The following is a 17,892-nucleotide window of genomic DNA, read 5'->3' on the forward strand; positions in this document are numbered from 1 at the left end:
CCCTGAACATTTACAATTATGGGGCATCCGCAACTTCTCTTGACAACTTCCTCCATTGTCTCATCAGCCTTGCCATAACAGATTATTTACTTATATCCACTCTAAATCTACTCTTTCAGTTTAAAGCCATTGCACCTTGTCCAGTCTCTACAGATCTTTGTAAAAAGTCTCTCTTCATCTTTCCTATAACCCCCCTTTATATATTAGAAGGCCACAACAAGGCCTCCCTTGAGCCTTCCCTTCTCGAGGCTAAACATGAGAGACAGATCCAGTTTTGGCCTTGGGCAACTGAATTTAGAGTCAGAACTGGTATTTAACACAAAAGCTAGAAACAGGAGCTCTGATCTTTATTTACTTGCTCTTCACTAAGTAGGAAATATCTGCTTGAGGAGCTGGGGGAGGGGAGAGTTTAACACATTCTCCATGAGCCCTGTGGAGTGCAGAGAGAAGCACAGTCTTATCACCATATGTTAATGCATTTACTGAGTACAGCTTTTTAATAATTTTCTGTTGTAGAGAGTGAAAATCTCATTTGGCTGTGATTTGCATTGTGCCAGCATTAGATTATTAGTCTGTGTTAGATCAAAATCAATGCTGTCACTGAAGTATCCATTCCTTTCATTACTCTAAATAGCATTTTGTCCTAATACATTGAGTCATTGCAGTACAAGCAATAAAAATCAGTAAATACTTCTGGTTTATTTCAGGGCATAAACAACCCTTAATTCATCCCCTCTTCACAGAAGGGTAGAACCAAACAGCACAAATTTGGATAAGCTTTATTTAGCACAACCGCTATATTTTTCCTAGGAGCAAAGAAAAGGGGATATCTTGGGGAGAGGAAAGGTGAACAGGACTAGGAGAGATGGCAAAAGCAGCACAGTGCAGTGGGATCACTCCCATTTGGGCATCTGCCAAGATGGGTAGGTCAGCCCAACTGAATGTTGTCATCAGAGATGAGGTGACAGGTACCAGCATGTCCTGGACTGAATGGATTAGAGGAGTGGATGTGACAAAGAGAAAGTTGTAGCACCCCAGCTAGAACAGAAAAAACACTGACCTGTATTTTGCATTTTAAATCATGCTTTATATACTGCATGCACCACAGTTGTCTGGGTAGCCTCCAGGACAACCAGGGCATTAGGCCCAGTCAGTATGGGTTTATGAAAGGCAGGTCCTGCTTGACTAACTTGGCCTCCTTCTATGACAAGGTGACTTACTTAGTAGATGAGAGAAATGCATTGGATGCTTTACTACCTGGACTTCAGCAAAGACTTTGATGCCTTTTTCCAGAGCATTCTCCCAGAGAAGCTTGCTGCTTATGTCTTGGATAGGTCTATTCTTCGCCAGGTAAAAAAATATCTGGATGGTTGAGCCCAAAATGTTGTGGTGAATAAAGTTAAATCCAGCTGATGGCTGGTCACAAATGGTGTTCCCAAGGCTCAGTATCAGGGCCAGTTATCTTCAATCAATGATCTGGAGAATGGGATCAAGTGGACCCACACTAAGGTTGCAGATGTTTGCAAGCTGAGAGGGAATTTTGATCTGGCTTAAGGTAGGAAGGCTCTACAAAGGGATCTGGCCAGGCTGGATGAGCTAATTGCATGAGGTTCAACAAGGCTCAGTGTTGGGTTTGTCACTTGGGTTACAACAACCCCATGCAATACTACAGGCTTGGGGAAGAGTGGCTTAAAAGCTGACCAACAGAGAAAGACCTGGGGGTACTGACCAACCCACCACTGAATATGAGCCAGTAGTGTGCTCAGGTGGCCAAGAAAAAGAAGAGTTTGTGTCAGAACTCGTATCAGAACAAGTGTGGCCAACAGGATTAGGGCAGTGATTGTACCAGTGTTTGGCACTGGTGAGGTCACACCTCAAATACTATGTTCACTTTTGGGCTCCTCACTACAAGAAGGACACTAAGGTGCCAGAGTGAGTCCAGAGAAGGGCAGTTAAGCTGGTGAAGGCTCTGGAGAACAGTACTTTGGAGGAGTTAAGGGTACTGGGGTTGTTTGGACTGGACAGAAGCAGGCTGAGCAGAGACCTTATCGTTCTCTACAGCTACCTGAAAAGAGGTTGTGGTCAGTCTCTTTTTCCAAGTAACAAGTGATAGGATAAGAGGAAATGGTTCCAGGTTGTGCCAGGGGATGTTTAGATCAAATATTAGGAAAAAAATCTTCCCCAAGAGTGTTATGAAGTAGCGGAACAGGCTGCCCAGGGTGGTGGTGGAGTCACCATCCCTAGAGGCATTCAAAAAAGTGAGTAGATGCAGTGCTTAGGAACATGGTTTAGTGGTGGACTTGGAAGTTAGGTTAATGGTTGAACCTGGTGATCTTAAGGGTCTTTTCCAACAAAAATGATTGTATGACAGGAAATCAGATTGACAAATTGTTGACAATAAACTTCCAGGATTTTACTAAGTTTTCAGCCTTTGCTAAGGCATCTATTTTGTGTCCACCTAGCAGGCTGCAACCAGTCGCATATTCCTGGAGAAAGTAGATCATTAAAACTTGCCTTGTAGATTAAAGAGGAGCAGATATGGCCTCATTGGGCCAAGAATACTGAATGACTGACTTGCAGATCAAAGGCTGCTCTGTTCTTAATAGTCACATTAAGGCCTTCTCAAATCAGCAGTAACCCAGAAAACCTCAACTCTCTAATTGATTATCCTGCTTGTCCCAGAAAATTTCTGCTTCTAGTCCCTTGCTCCCCAGTTGTTAGTTTAGTCTTGATGCAGGGCACAACAAATGGAAGTTCCTGGGTGGAAGACAATGTCCCAAACATTACTCTGTCTCTTACAGACCTTGGCTGTTTCTCAAAAGTATGATACAAGTGAAAAGACAAAACAACTTGATGTTAATAATGGGCTGATTAAATATGAGATAAAAAAGGCACAAGAGCAGTAAAGCTGTGGAAACACGTTGCACACCTCTCAATCAAACATATTTTGCTCCTCCTTACCTTCCAGATTTGTCCTTCAGCTCTCAGAGACCTGGCTTTCTCACCAGAGATGTACAAAGCTTCAGCACTTTCTACACAGATTGAACAAAATCTTTATCCCACACTGTATTTCCTTTGGTGGCTTCATGATCCAAGTAAATGGCATGGGGAGACAGACCATCTGGTCCCTATATCTTACTTTGATTCCACACATAGCTTGATAGGGACCAGGCACCCCAGGAAGTCAAACCTATTGGAAGGATTCTGATTTTAAAAATTATTGAAAAACATTTTTCTTTGAAAGCCAAAATGTTTCGCAGTGTGGGTTCCAGTTTCAGGAAAACTGGCACTGCAAAGAGGTTTCTAAGGCTTTGAGCTGTATCATCTTCTAAGGTTGCTAAGCCTTCTGGGCTATAAGGTCAGAGGGACTGCAGAAAGGAAGCCAGGTTGAAAACTCTGATTCTGCCAAGACAAAAAAGAGATGTTTTCCACAGATCTACTTCATAAAAAGCATTCTGAAGGATATAGTTTTCCTTCACTGCAGAAAAGAAACTTCACAGCCTCAGAAGTTGTGAGAAAAACTTCAGTTTTCATGAAACACATTTTTTCTCGTGGTCAGCTTTTAAACAGCCTTTTTTAAGCCTTTAAACAGCCATAAATTGAAGTTTAGGTTTGCAAAGGTACACAAAAGTCAGCAACTGTCTTGACTATTGCAAGTTCATATAATATATCTAATATATCTAGAGCTAGACTACTTCTCTTGGGAAATCTGAAATGAAAGCATTTTCAGTGTGGTTTTTGGAGTCTTCTGACCTGCGGTTGAAGAGTGCTAAGCCCATAACAAATTAAGAAAGTCATGGAACTTCCACTGCAGGTATAGTGGATTCCATATGCAATACTGGATTACAAGAGTGTGCCCCTTCAATATAGAAAAGCAACACACTTACTAATTCTTATATTATCAGGTAGCAGATGAACAGGTACAATACTATAGTCATGATCAGGAAACCATTTCCATGTTGGGAGGGCAGATAGAGAGCTGAAGCAAGAGCTTCAGCCATTTTCATTGTTTAAACCTTTTTTTCTTTTTTTAAGTCTGACTCTCTTGAAGGTTGTTTGGGGTATTTTGCTTAGTTTCTTAAATCTAATTGGTTGTATCTAATTTACATGCTTCCAAAGACAGCAGGTTTGACTTCAATTGCTTAGGCAGTTGCTTGCAAGGAACAATCACAATGAGGAAATATTAATTTGACATTATACCTCTGTTAACTCAGTTACTTCTGGTTTCCATGGAATCTGTGGCTTCTAGCTTTCTAAAGCCTGTTAATTTATGGCTTTAGAAGCAACCATTTTGTTTTAAATATGTATGTTGATATCAGTCCTAAATGAATTACCCTTGCCTGCCAAGTTCCAATGCATGAGAAAAGATCCTACAAAGAAGGTTTCATGGATTTTGTAGGCAACTCAGTAGGAAAACTAAACATGTGATTAGAAGCACTAGATCTCACTTTTTTAGATTAGCAATTTCAAAGTCCTGTTAATATGTTTATAACGAGCTAATGCTAAAATTTAAGGGTACATTTTGGTGGTGACTGGATACCTATTTAATACTATTTTTTTCAGATGCAAACCAACCATGCTTAGAAACAAAACGTCATGAAGCATCTCTACTATTTTTTGAAATAATCCATCTCATATTTATTATGGAATGGATGAAAATTAAAGTCTAGGTGGGAATATTAAGCAGGGACATATTCGTATTTCTGTGACTCAACCCAGACTGGGGGCCTGAGCAGGCAATGAAAGCAGACAAAATAGTCCTGAATAGTTATTTTCACTGTGCTGCCTACAGGTCTTTGAACACTGAGTGTTTTTTGCCTTCTGGAGTCACTTGTTATGTAAGAATCTCAATACAAAAGTGGAGTTTCTTCTCTGTCATGATTGTAGAGGCAACTTAAAGGTTCCAAAATCAAACTGCAAAGATAAGAGAAACCTAAATGTATTGGCTTACTCCTTTTACACTTAATCACAGTGAAAAATTATGTTAGTGTTTGTCCAGTGTTCAGAGTCAGCTTCATTATTTGCTAAAGCACTCACAGAAAAAAAATTTTTTTAAACTTTTCAGAATCTGTAGTAACAGAGCACATCAACTTAATTTCTTTTGACTTTCTAATTAATGTCCCTTTATGTTTCCAGATTCTTATACGCTAGGAGGAAAAAAGAAAATTATATTGAAATCCTTTGATAAAATTCTGCAAACAAAAGTTAATATTGGTTGAATCAAGCCTTAAATTCACTTGTTAGCTTTCACTTGAAATATTCAGCCAATAGCCTGAGGAGGTAGACAACACGATCTCCAAGCAGAGCAGAGGCGAATGCAGATCTACAGAACATACTCAGGTGCTGTTATTTGTAAAGCATCCTTCATTTGGTCCTGTAGAACTTGCAACAGCCAGACATAAATCTTTGATGGAATTCACTAAATATATTATATCTCCCCACAACTGGGAAGCACAAGTATGCTGAAGCACTGAATGATCCACTTGAAAGCAAGTTGTGCAAGTTTTTCTTAATCACTGGTTACCACCAGTTAATGGCTGGGTTGTTTCCTTTAATAGCCTGTAATGATTAGCTTCTGATATCATATATATTACCTGGGGTTGGACTCAATGATCTTTTGAGGTCCCTCCCAGCCTCAAACATTCTGTGATTCTGTGATTTTCAGTAAGATTTTTTTTCTTCTGAACAGCATCCTGAGCCTAAAATATGCTAAAGGAAAATAAAATAATTGTTTAAGTAAAAAGACTCAGCAGCAACTTGTCAGAAAGAGCTTCAGTAAGTGTCCAGTGACTTGAATATCCCTGGCAGAAAAGCAGTTTTGGGTGAGCTGTATTGGCTTACCACAAGTGTAACAGAGAATTCTCAGAAATCTTCCTAGAGGATGAAACCTCATCAAATCAATCCAACCATGGAATGGCAAAAGTGTAATGGGTTTTGGGTGGCTAGCCCCAGACAAAAAACCCAGCCCAGATTTCAAATGTAACATATCAAATATTTACAGCAACCTCTCTAGGACCAGTTCATCTAGGGAAAATAGAAGGGAAAGAAACTCCAGCAATATTTATCTAACCCTTTTCAACATGAGTGACCAGAGATCATAAGATGTTTGTAAGTAAAATGAAGAACAAATTATCAAATAATTCTTTAGAAATTATCTTCTACTCTTTATCTATTATAGTTTGAAGGAATTTTAGCTCCTTGCAAAATAAAAAGTGCCTCAAAAGACATATCTTGTGAGCAAGCGTATGAGACTTGCTCAGCTGCACATTAATTTTCCATCTTGGACTTTCTCCACAAAAGCAAAAATCCAACAAAAGAAATTTAAAGGAAGTTTTTTATAGTCAAAAACTGGAATAGAATTGTTGAAAGCATGCATCACAGTTAGGTTTTTTTTCCATTGTCCAGCCACTAGAGGGGACAGTAGACACTCAGAGAGAGCAGCATGTGAATAAACAAGCAGAAGGCAGCACACCACCATGTGTGTAATTCATTCTGATTAAAGCATTTATATAAGACCTCTTGGAAGGACAATATGGAAAACACAAAGACCATATAGAAATGCTCTAACCTCAAAGTAAGGACCTGCACACAACATAGAAGAAGAAAAGGGTCTGCCTTGCTGTTCAGCAAACAGAATGCTCCTGAAACCAGGGTGTTGTAATTAAACTCACACTAAAGCTCAAACTTCTACAGGGGGAAACGCATGCGTTTTCCTCAGACAAGGAAAACTATAATTGGGCTTCCTCCTTCTCCCAAGTGCTTGCCTCTAAATCAGGAAGTAAAATAAATTAATGCGCAGTGATAGGATGATGTTTTGGTTTAAAAACAAAACACATTTATTCCCAAGAATAATCTTAACATTACCATGAAAATTTCAGTTTATGTTCTGTCTTCTGTAGTGATTGTGTTTACAGACATACATCACTTACTAGGTCTAGAAGTGCTGCAAGTTTTCACAGAAGAAGAGCACTGTATGGGCTTAAAAACAGAAAATTTAAAGGAAAATGAGGGGAAAAATAGTAATATAAAACTGCAGTAGAGTACTCACAGTTAATAAAACTGTAGCAATAACAAAACATGCAACTCCTTAATTTCACAATAAAAGTTTAATTTCTTCAAGGGTCTTCTTCACCTGAGAAAAAGCTTTAAAAATATGAAGTTCTATCTGAGAAGGAAGAAACATAAGAGAAGCAAAGGAAAAATCAGTGACTCACAAGTGGACTGTAACTCATGACTGTAAGAATTCCTCCCTTACTCCCAAAAAATGCTCTTGAAAAATGCTGCTCTTGCCAGAAAATATGCCTATAGCAGCTACATGGCCCAATGCAATTTTGATTATGCTCTGCATCCACAGACAACGCAGCTGAGCTCTTACCTCTTCAAGAGGTAACTTTTATTTCACTTGTTAGAGTCTTCTTTGAAGACAGTTGTTTGAGTTTCATATATCTCTTCTTTCTGTAGGCTTCAAAACTGGAAAATACTTTGCAAGCTCTCCATTGCATTAAACTGTTTACTACAGAATGCAATCTCAACCAAACCAGAGGTCTATGTTTTCAGCTTTCCACTTCTCCAGTGAGACATCTTGGTTCTTGATTCCTGGCAATTTTATGTTCAGACCTCCTCTTCTCCCTCACTACCCACCCCAGTGTGAAAAGCACCATTGCACATCAGCTTGAGTACAGTGTCCTGTTCAGAAGTTTAAAGGGCTCCCTTACTGTTGGGAGTTTTGGGGGAGGGGTCGGCCTAAAAAATATTATTTAGGATAAAAAAAAAAAAAAAAAAAGACAAAGTTTTTATGAGAGAGAGGATAATCCATTTTACCTGAAAAAGAATTACTTGGGGAGCACTCCAGAAAGTGACTGGATTTATAGTGTGTAACTATGTTAGCACTCAACATAAAACTGCCAACTGCCTCATCTGAAATGCTATAGCAGCCTGACAGATTCCACAATAGAAAGCTGGGGTAATACTGATGGTCTCAACAACTACTTTGGCAAGAATGATCACTTCAATGCTAGGTGCTGAATGCTGAAATACATTGCAGAGCCAAGGCAGTAAACTGCGTTTGAAAATGCAGACCAATAGCTCCATTGTGGCTTCCCTGGTTCCTTATTGACTGTTAATCTATTTTCCTACATGATTACACTGTCTTCAAACCAGAGATTTAAGATTCTTTGAGAGCCCTGCTTTTTCATCCACAGATACGAAGCTCAATTGCTGCTGGATTATTTAGTGTATTTGGTGAGGGGTTTAACATCTGATAGCTTGAAGGTGCTTGTCCCTCCTCCTCACAGGGTCCTTGTACTGATCACAATAGCCAGACTGGCACTTTGACAATTCCTTTGAAAATGTGACAACAGTGCACAATTCAAAAAAGATAGCGAGGACACAAGATACTAAGAAGGTTTCATTTTCCACCATTTTTGTAACCAAAACCTATCCTACAAAGATCTAAAAACCAGAAAGAGACATAAAAATCCAAAGAAAAATGACAAGGGAAAAGAAAAATGGGACATCCAAATGGTCTTTTACATTCTGAACCATCCCAGTGCCACTTAGAAATCAATTGTATTACTTTAGACATAAAAGTTATTGAGGATGAAAACCCTCATGAAAAGAAATAAAAAACATACTGACACACAACCTGTCTAACTCTTCTTTGCTGCTTTACTCCATTGCAACAAACATATTATTATCTCCCACAGCTATTAAACTCTACTTATGGTTCCCTCCTTTTCAAACCCCTTCACTTATAACAACAGATTTTCACAGCTTCTCACTTTTCCATTGCAAAGAGTCACCATACATCCACAACTTTGCATAGAGCAGAAAGTATGAAGTGTAAGCAAATGCTAATAATATCCCTAGTGAACAGAGTGATCAGCACAATTCTCTCATACTGATGCTTGCAAAGGTCAGGAGAAAAACAAAATGCTTTCAAAACTTCTAATAATCCTTTCTATAGAAGTTTCTTTAGAATTTGCAACTAGCAGGAAGTCTGGTTGTCATCATTAAAGTCAATCTATTAAAGCTAAATATTAGCATGTCCATTAAAGTTAGCGAATCATGAATTCTTTTTATAAAGTTTTAAAAAATTGTTCAGGATTCTAGAAATCCCAAGCAGGAAGATGCTCTCCAACAGTGCAGTTCTGTTCACACATAAGCAAACACTACTCAAATTCATTTCTGTTGGAGCACCACTCCAATAGGACACCGAGAACCTGAAGAATCAGGAAACAGTGATGGTCTTAGAGGAGGCATCTTCTTACTTGTCTCCATAGTAGGACTAAGATTTCATAAATTTTTATTCTCCTTAGAATATTAGAATATTTGCATCAGCAGAAGGTTTTACTTTCTCAGTTGCATTTCCTTTTGGTTTTGCATCATGAAGTCTTTGAAAAGAGACCATGAGCAGAAAATAGAGACAAGGATGCTTCTGAGTCTGTATAACAGCACTGAAGGGACTATATGGAGGACATGTGTTAGAACTGTCTGAGCCTTTCATATACAGATGTGCAAGCTTTTACAGGCAACCCCCAACCCCTAGTAGGAGTTTCTTATGTGACATCTATCTTCCTCTTAGGCTAATGTTATCAAAGACAGGAAAGGCTAAACCTGTCTCTAGACTCCAAAGTTCAGACCCATCCTTCAGAGCCCACCAGCTCCACAGGGGTTGAAGTACACCTGCCCCCCCCTCAACATCTTTCTCTCTAAATTGGAGAAAAGTGGATATGATGGATGGATTGTTTGGTGGATGAAGAACTGCTTGGATGATTGCATTCAGAGGGTAGTGATCAACAGCTCAGTGTCATGATAGAGATCAAAAGTGACCAGTGTCCTTCAAGGGTTTACACTGGAAACAGAACTGTATAGCATCTTTATCAATGACATAGTCAGTGGCCTATGTCAGCCTCAGCACCTAAGTACACCCTCAGCATGTTTGCAGATAACACCAAACTGAGAAGTGCAGTTGACACACCTGAGGGATGGGAGGCCATCCAAGGGACCTTTCCAAACTCCACAAGTGAGCCAAGGTGAACCTCATGAGGTTCAATAAGGCCAAGCAGCAAGGCCCTCTACCTGGGTCAGGGAAACTCCCAGTACCAATACAGGCTGCGGGACGAAGGAATTGAAAGCAGCTCTGCAGAGAAGGGGTATTGGTGGGTAAAAAGTTGCATATGAGCTGACAATGTACCCTCACTGCCCAGAAAGCCAGCTGTATCCTGGTCTGCGTCAAAAGAAGTGTGGTCAGCAGGTCAAGGGAGGTGATTCTGCTCCACTACTCTACCCTGGTGAAACCTCCTCCTGGGGTACTGTGTCCAGTTCTGAAATTGCCAACACAGGAAAGACCAGGTTGGAGCTGTTCTGGAGGAGAGCCACAAAGATGATCAGAGGGCTGGAGCACCTCTCGTATGATGACGTGCTAAGAGAGTTGGGGTTGTTCCACCTGGATAAGAGGAGGCTACAGGGAGACCTTACTGAAGTCTTTTAGCACTTAAAGGAGGCATGCAGGAAGATGGGGACAAACATTAGTAGGGCCTGTTGAGATAGACTACGCAGTAGTAGTTTTAAATTAAATGTGTAGATTTAGGTTGGGCATAAGGCAGAAATATTTTAGTATAAGGTAGTGGGAGACTGAAACAAGTTGCCCAAAGAGGTGGTAAATACTTCGCATCTGGAAATATTCAAGGTCAGGATGGATGGGGCTCTGATCAGTCTGATTTAGTTGAAGATGTTCCTGATCATTACAGGGGCTGGGCCTGCCACTAGTCCCACAAAGCATACTAGCAAGTATAAATCCAAAGTAGGCACCCACATATATCTTATATTATAATCAAAAGGCAGGGAGGTTCAGGTCTTACATCCCTTTCCATCTCTATTGCCCTCATTTGTAAGCAAGCTAGTTGGACAGAGGAAGTTTACTGTCACTGTTTCACAACAGATTTGCATACAGATTCCTTCTTCTGTTTCACTTATGCAATGTGAGTTGGGTTTGGAGCTATCAAACATTTTTAGGCAAAGGCCTACAAAAATGAAGACTCACTAATGACTGCACCATTAGTGGGAAGAACTGTGTGAGCTGCGTTTCCCCTGTCTTCCCATCTGTACATACAACTCTGAACAGACTCATAAGAATAAGGAAACAAACCCAAGATCCCTTCACCAAAACAGTTGGGTTTTTTCCTGCTTACTATTCTGCTCTTGTGCATTATGGACAGGTCTTATTTTTTGCCATCCAGGTACTAATGGAAAATCGCCTCCCACCAAGCCCCCCTGCTATGCAGACTCCCTGTCTGCATGATACTCTTTTGGGCAAGAAGCCTGTGAAGCAGCTTCCCACACCTCCTTCCTAGCAACTCTCTGTGCCTTGTGCAGGCACTGCTTGAAGCTAGCAAGCACAGAGAACCCAGGAGTCCTTAGCAGCATCCAGATACCCTCACAGAAGATGTCCTGGAACAACCTCAGTTGCAAGAAATAATCTGTCCTGGAGATTACTGCATTACAGAGACAGATTTTACATTCTTTCTCCTCTGCAGTTGCATCTTCCAAGAAGAAAGGAAAAAAAAATCTCCCAAACCAGGCATGTTACAGCTCAGAGCTGGCTACCTCTTTCTGACAAATGCTGCCTCTCAATTGCCAGTGCCAAAACCCACTGCATTACAGCAATTTTTCTTCTCTGTAGCCTCTTGTGGAAGTACCATGCCCACTTCACCAAAAGCCACTTGGACAAAACTTTGTCATTGCCAGTAACACAAAGCATCTGGGGCAGCTTTATCTCATGCTTTTCGAGGTGGCAAGAATTTGAGCACTTAAACAAGTAAAACGGGATTCAAGGCAAAGACCAGGTCTAGTTTTAAGTGCTTTGCCTGGCCAGAGATCCCCTGCTGCATAATTGCCAGCCTCCTACTTTGATGGTCCTGGCTTTACATAGGAAAAAGGAATGTAGGTGATCCCTCCTCTGGATATGGGATTGTTTTCCAGCTCAAAGTCATTAGAGCAGAAACTAACAGTTTCATTTTATTGTAAGTAGGAAGAGAACAGAAGGACTGAAAACAGTGACAGCTTTATGAGGAGGTGGGGAAGAACAAACGCTGGAAGTCTTTTTATTCAAAAGGTTAAAAAGGTCCTTAAAATAGCTAAATCTGATGCCTAGCAAAGCACTGTCCCTGAAATTTCACCCTGCAATTCCTGACTAAGCTATGACTTCTCTTAGAGGAGATTCCAGGCTACTCTTATTTGCATTAATGTTCCTAGGATAACTCCACAGAAGATTAAATGTGTTCAGCCTGCCAAAAAAAGGGAGCATTTTGTGAACAACACTGAGCACTGTTTTTCCCCCACCAATATGAAGATAATGCAGTATATTGCTGCCTCCTATAAACATATTTATCAGTGCATCCAGATGCAATTTTAGGTCCTATTATTAATTTTGCCTGTACCCAATAATATCAGCATACTTAAACCATACTGAGAGGATGAGCAGGATGAGTGAGGAAGCACTATTCTTTATTGCTTTGACAGAAGGCTTTCCCAGACACAAGGCCTACGAATGCTAAATATAAGAACAAATAATCAAAGTAATTGCAAAAGGTGAGAAAGCAAGCAAGTCAGGCAATTTGTTAAAACTGATCACTGATAAAAAGCAAGAGGTGGCCCATTTAGCCTCAGCATCCATGCAGTAGGATCTTGTACTTAATCTACATGTGAATGGCATCCCTGTATGATTGCCAGGTGTTGCTCTCCCTAAGAAGAAAATGGTAACAAATATATTAACAAAACAAAGCTGCCATACCTGTCATGTTGAGCACCAGAGGCAGTTCTGTGGAGCATCAGATCAGAGCTCAAACTGAAGATGAATTTAGAAACAAGGCTTCAACTTCTTTGCACAGTAATACCCAGTGTGGGTCATTATACATTTCCTTGCTTTTTCTGAAGGCTCATAAGTGACATTCTCTCTATCTTACAGGTGAATCCCTAGAAGGCTCAGGTGATCATGCAACAGCAAGTCTCTCTGTAGTCAATCCATCATTTGCCAAACCTCAAAGAATCTTGACTGAGACCCTCAGATCTCTTTAGGGTCCCTATACATACACAAAAATAAGAAAAGTGAGTAGACCAATATCTCCTATTACATAGCAGTCCACAGAAAGTACTTACACCATTACCTTTTTTATTCCAACAGTAGCAGAAGTGTCAAGAGTGTGAATGTCCCATTGAGTTACTATAGCACCCTTATCCAGGCTGCCTTCCCAGTCTTATGCATGTGAGCAGGTGTCAGGGGTTAACACTGGCCCGGCAATTAAACTGAGTAACAGATGCTCTCTATTAATCTCTCTCTCTTCCCTGATAAAGAAAGGAGAGAGAATAAGGGAGAGAGACTTATGGGCTGGTAATGATAAATAGTAATGATAATGATAAATAGTAATGTTAATGATAAATAGGAAAAATTACTAAATATATACAAATATACATATATACAGGAAAACTGATCCCACGTTCCTTCCCCCTTTCCCCCAGTAGCTCTCACATCACCACTGAGGCTGCAGGGCAGCCTTGGGAAAGTCCAGGCTGGACTCCTGGAGTCGGCAGCAGTCGGGAGCTGGAGGCAGGAACACACAGATTCAGGCTGGCATGGATCAGGACCACAGGCAGACGGACGGACAGAATCCTCACAGGATGCTGAAGCAAAACAGGGAACGGGCAAAGAAGGGGACGCAGGAAAGGCAGGAAAGGCAGGAAGCAGGAAGCTGGAAGCTGGCTTGACCCTTGTGATCCCTCAAATTTATACTGACTTTGATGTGTATGGGATGGAATACTCTGTTTGGTCAATTCTGGCATCTATCTTGTCCGTTCCTCCCCAAAGGAGGGCTGCAGGTGGGACCTCTTTATTCTTTCTGGAGGGTAAAATGTTCCTCAGAACTGAGCAGTGTCCTTGGCTCTGCACACCAGGCTCTCTAGCAGGTAACTATAAACATTGAGTGCTATCAGCCCTAGAAGCAGACACTGACTGAGAATCTTGCAGTTCATTTCAGCAAGTGCAACTACTTACAAGAGACTTAGCTGAAAGCGAAAGCACAAGACAGAAAATTAACTTTATCCTGGCCCAAACCAGGACAGCAGGTAAATCCTACTCGTACCTATGACACCCTTCTACCAAGAGAGAGGTTGTCTGGGACTAAAGAAAGCAGTGCTTTTCCTACTTCACTGTAGTGCTGATGATCATTTCAGGTTCCTCTGGGAATTCTGATTTACAAACCCACTGCTCTCTTGGAATTCAGAGGAAAATGGTTGGTCTGGGCCTGTCTGCAGCAGCCACACACATCAGACAAAAGGAAAAGGTTGCTCTGCTACTACTCCCTGTTGCCCACTCGAGGAAGTGTCAGATAAAAAAGTCTCTGATGCAGCTTCACCTACTGGTGAAGTACCAGCCACACAAGCTGGAGGAGGAGTAACAGCCCCAAAATAAAGTGTTTAGTCACCATTTCAGAGCTCAGTACCCAACGAAAAAAAAAAAAAATGTGTTTGTATACAGATAAGAAAGAGGTTCCTGTGTGTCTCCCCCACTCTTCCTGAAAGTATAATCATTGTTTTTTATTCCACGTATCTCAGGTCCTCATTATTCACACATGACTCCCACACACTCTGTGTATATGGAAATAAACATGCATTTGTTAACACAAATAAGGTCTGTATTGGGATATATGGGAGGTGTGAAAGTCAGAGGCAAACTCAAAATCTTACACCAGTCCTTATGACTATTATAATATTGATAAAATTTCGCAGAATGACAAAGCCACGGTAAACTGGCAGATTTTCCATTTTTTACACACAGGTTTTGCCTGAGTAACTCTCAACCACACTGATCCTTCTACAATTGATATTGTAAAGGAACTCTCTTCTAAAGCCAGAAAGATGTGCCTGAATATTACATTGAGACACAGGCTATGAGGCATCTGAATGTCAAATATTTACTGAACAAACAATGCTTTGATTCTGTACATTTAGTTCAAACTAAGTTAATCTTTTTCAGTGTTTTGGGTTTTTTTCCTATGGACAGTAATGTAGCTATTATACACAGAAAAATAGTATACTTGTGAGTTAGTTTAACAAAAAAAATGCAGATGATATTCCCAAGAGAGTCAGGAAGAGTTAAGACCCTTCTTACCTCTCCTTCATCCTTCCTCACTCCCAACACCCTTGTGTTGCATCACACATAAGGGACAGCCCAAGTTCAAAGCCAAGACTTCTCACCCTATGTAAGAGCCAAGTTCATGTAGCACAGAAAGAAAAATGTGTTTTAAGAATGGCACCTGCCTTTGCTCCTCCAACTAATGAATCTATAATTTTTACAAACAATGAATTATTAATCCAAACTATTTTTTTTTGTAGGTAAGCAGAATACTTTGTTGGATCCAATTTTAAATTGCCAGATATTGTGAAAAAAAAACCCAAACATCTAAATCAATTAAATTCATTTTTCTGTTCAACCATTAATCTGAAAGATAGTTGCTTACAAAACCACACTGTGAAGGCAAACAAGGATGCCTGGTCAGAGTCTGAAAAGAACTGACAAGATTCATTCTGCATACTAGCCATTAAAAGAAAGAACTGTCTTGAAATTTTTATTTTTGCCAAGATCTTTGTGTCCATCTTGTTTATTGCGGGCTAATTACCACCTTTGCAGAAAACCTACTTGGCTGGATCTCCTTGGAAACTAGCAAGTCTATGAAAAAATGTCTAGGACTCTATATTTCAACTCAGAAATAGTTTTTTAGCAGTGAAGTAAGGCCCACTCACCTATGATGTCAACTGATCACAGTATTTACAGGAACAGAAAAGTTATCCTGTCAAAACAGAGATAAAGTATCTTAGCATCTGTCCACTTCTTATGAACCTTCCCATTAACCTCAGACTATGTGTCAATTACTTCAAGAAGAGAAATATTTACATTGTACAGCTGGGAGAATATAAGAACAAAAGTGCTCTACTGTGCCATGATAGCAACAGCACATAAGCCTGCTGCTCCTGCAATTCCCAGCTACTCCCCTGCAACCCTACCTGCTGCTTTAGCCCTCTTGGAGGGGCTTTCTTGTAAATATTTGAAAATCAATCTCCTGATAGCTCTTTGAGATCCACAGTACCATGGGATTCTCCCTTCTGTATTTTTGTGACATCCTTTTCTGACTTCACGTTCTTTACACTGAAGAGTTCAGGCTTTTCTTACTATCCCTTTGAGGAAAGAGGTTCTGGGAGTCCTCTACCCTTTTGGCTGCCCATCTCCATTGCCTACTCCAGCTCTTCCGTGGCCTCCTGAGTCCACAAACTATGCACTCATAGAGTACAAGACAATACAAGATACCTGGTTTTACAAGGTAGCTCCTGGCCCTAAGACCAAATGAACTTGTGACTCTCATCCTTTTTTTTTTTTTCTTTTTGGAAGCCCTTCAACCTCAGGTCTGAGATGGGAAATAAGGAATATTAAGATTAATCTTGACCATGGGATGCCAAATGGGCTGTGTAGGTACTGTCCCCATAGCTGGTACATCCAAGTCCTGAGACACTCAGCACTGGGTGAGAACCCAGATGAGAGTGAAGAGGTTGAGTAAGACTTCAGACAAGTCACTAAAAGGAATTGTCACCTGTTTTAACTTTTCCCATCATAGTTCATTTCATCACCATTTGTCCTGGACAAAGAGAAGGAAGCTACAGCTCAAGCATTTTGCCACCAGGACTGATTGGAGTAAGACAAAAGTGCTCTCTGTAACATGACAAATGAATCTCATCCAGTGCAGAAACCCAGACTGAATAATGCAAACTCTTTCCCATCACCTTCTCAACTACAAATCCAGTGTCTTATCTCTGACTGTAATGCCTCCTTCCTCCTCTCTCACCAGCTGCCTGCCTGCACTTTGGTTTTCTCACTTTAAACATACCCATGTCAATGTCCAGATACCTCACTCTGCCTGCCTACGATCCCCCCCACACCTCTGCCACCCCAGGATCCTCATTTCTTTCTCACACGGATGCTCTCCTCTAATACTCCTGCATGGAGACTCACACCAGAATAGAACAAACAGAGCTCTAGGGGAAGCCCTTTTATCTTTCCTTATAAATGAAACCATGTGCAATTCAGCCACTTTACATGCTGGAAGCCCTCTCTTGCAGCTCCTGTCCCTCTTAAGAAAGCCTGGGTGTCTACAAAGCCACTGGCTTCATCCTTTAGACCAACAAGGTGAGCTCCCATGGTGCCTGAGATTATGGGATGGGCAGCTGAAATTCCTGGCAAAGGATCCCTCTTCTGCAGCTGTCCTCAGATTCCAAAGTGGTCTTTGAGTTAGTTTTAAACAGAAGAAAACCATAAACCTATCCAATACACAAGTTAATTTGTTTGCAAATGTTCCACTCTTACTCCATGCATGGAAAGCCACACTGAAGCAGCCAAACTCTATTTTTACCATCTTAGTTTTCCATTTGATTTTACTTTTGGATTCAGAGAAAATGTGTTCCTGTTACTAGTCTATTCATTTATCAAAAGATCTCTTTGAGCTCACTACTGCTTACTGAACAAGAGCTGTTTTCTCTTTAAAAGGTCAGCTCTTGTATCAACTATTTAAGTGAGTCCAACTACATGTACCTGGTTATAAAAGACAGAATTCACATTTTATTCCAGCACATTTATTGTTTCATATACAAGCTCTAACAAGATCAATCTGTATTTCTGATGCCCATGAGCAAATCCCTGAAAAATAGCTCATACATTTCAAAGGTAGGTGTTCTCCTTCTACAAATCAGGAGATATGTGAAAAGCAGAATTACTCTTTTCTCACAAGACATCTAAAGGCTATGAAAGCTTTTAATAATTCGTGCTCACGCTGAGCTTTTCTAGCTCCA

At 40.5% G+C, this 17,892-nt stretch overlaps 1 protein-coding gene across 2 annotated transcripts in view; it reads left to right on the forward strand.

Moving 5' to 3' along the window:
- The window catches only part of KCNJ6 (potassium inwardly rectifying channel subfamily J member 6), a 159,918-nt gene that overhangs the window by 94,615 nt on the left and 47,411 nt on the right, over positions 1-17,892 (forward strand). The window lies entirely within an intron of this gene.

The sequence above is a fragment of the Heliangelus exortis genome, chromosome 1 (genome assembly GCF_036169615.1).
Source record: "Heliangelus exortis chromosome 1, bHelExo1.hap1, whole genome shotgun sequence".
Taxonomy (NCBI): Eukaryota; Metazoa; Chordata; class Aves; order Apodiformes; family Trochilidae; genus Heliangelus; species Heliangelus exortis.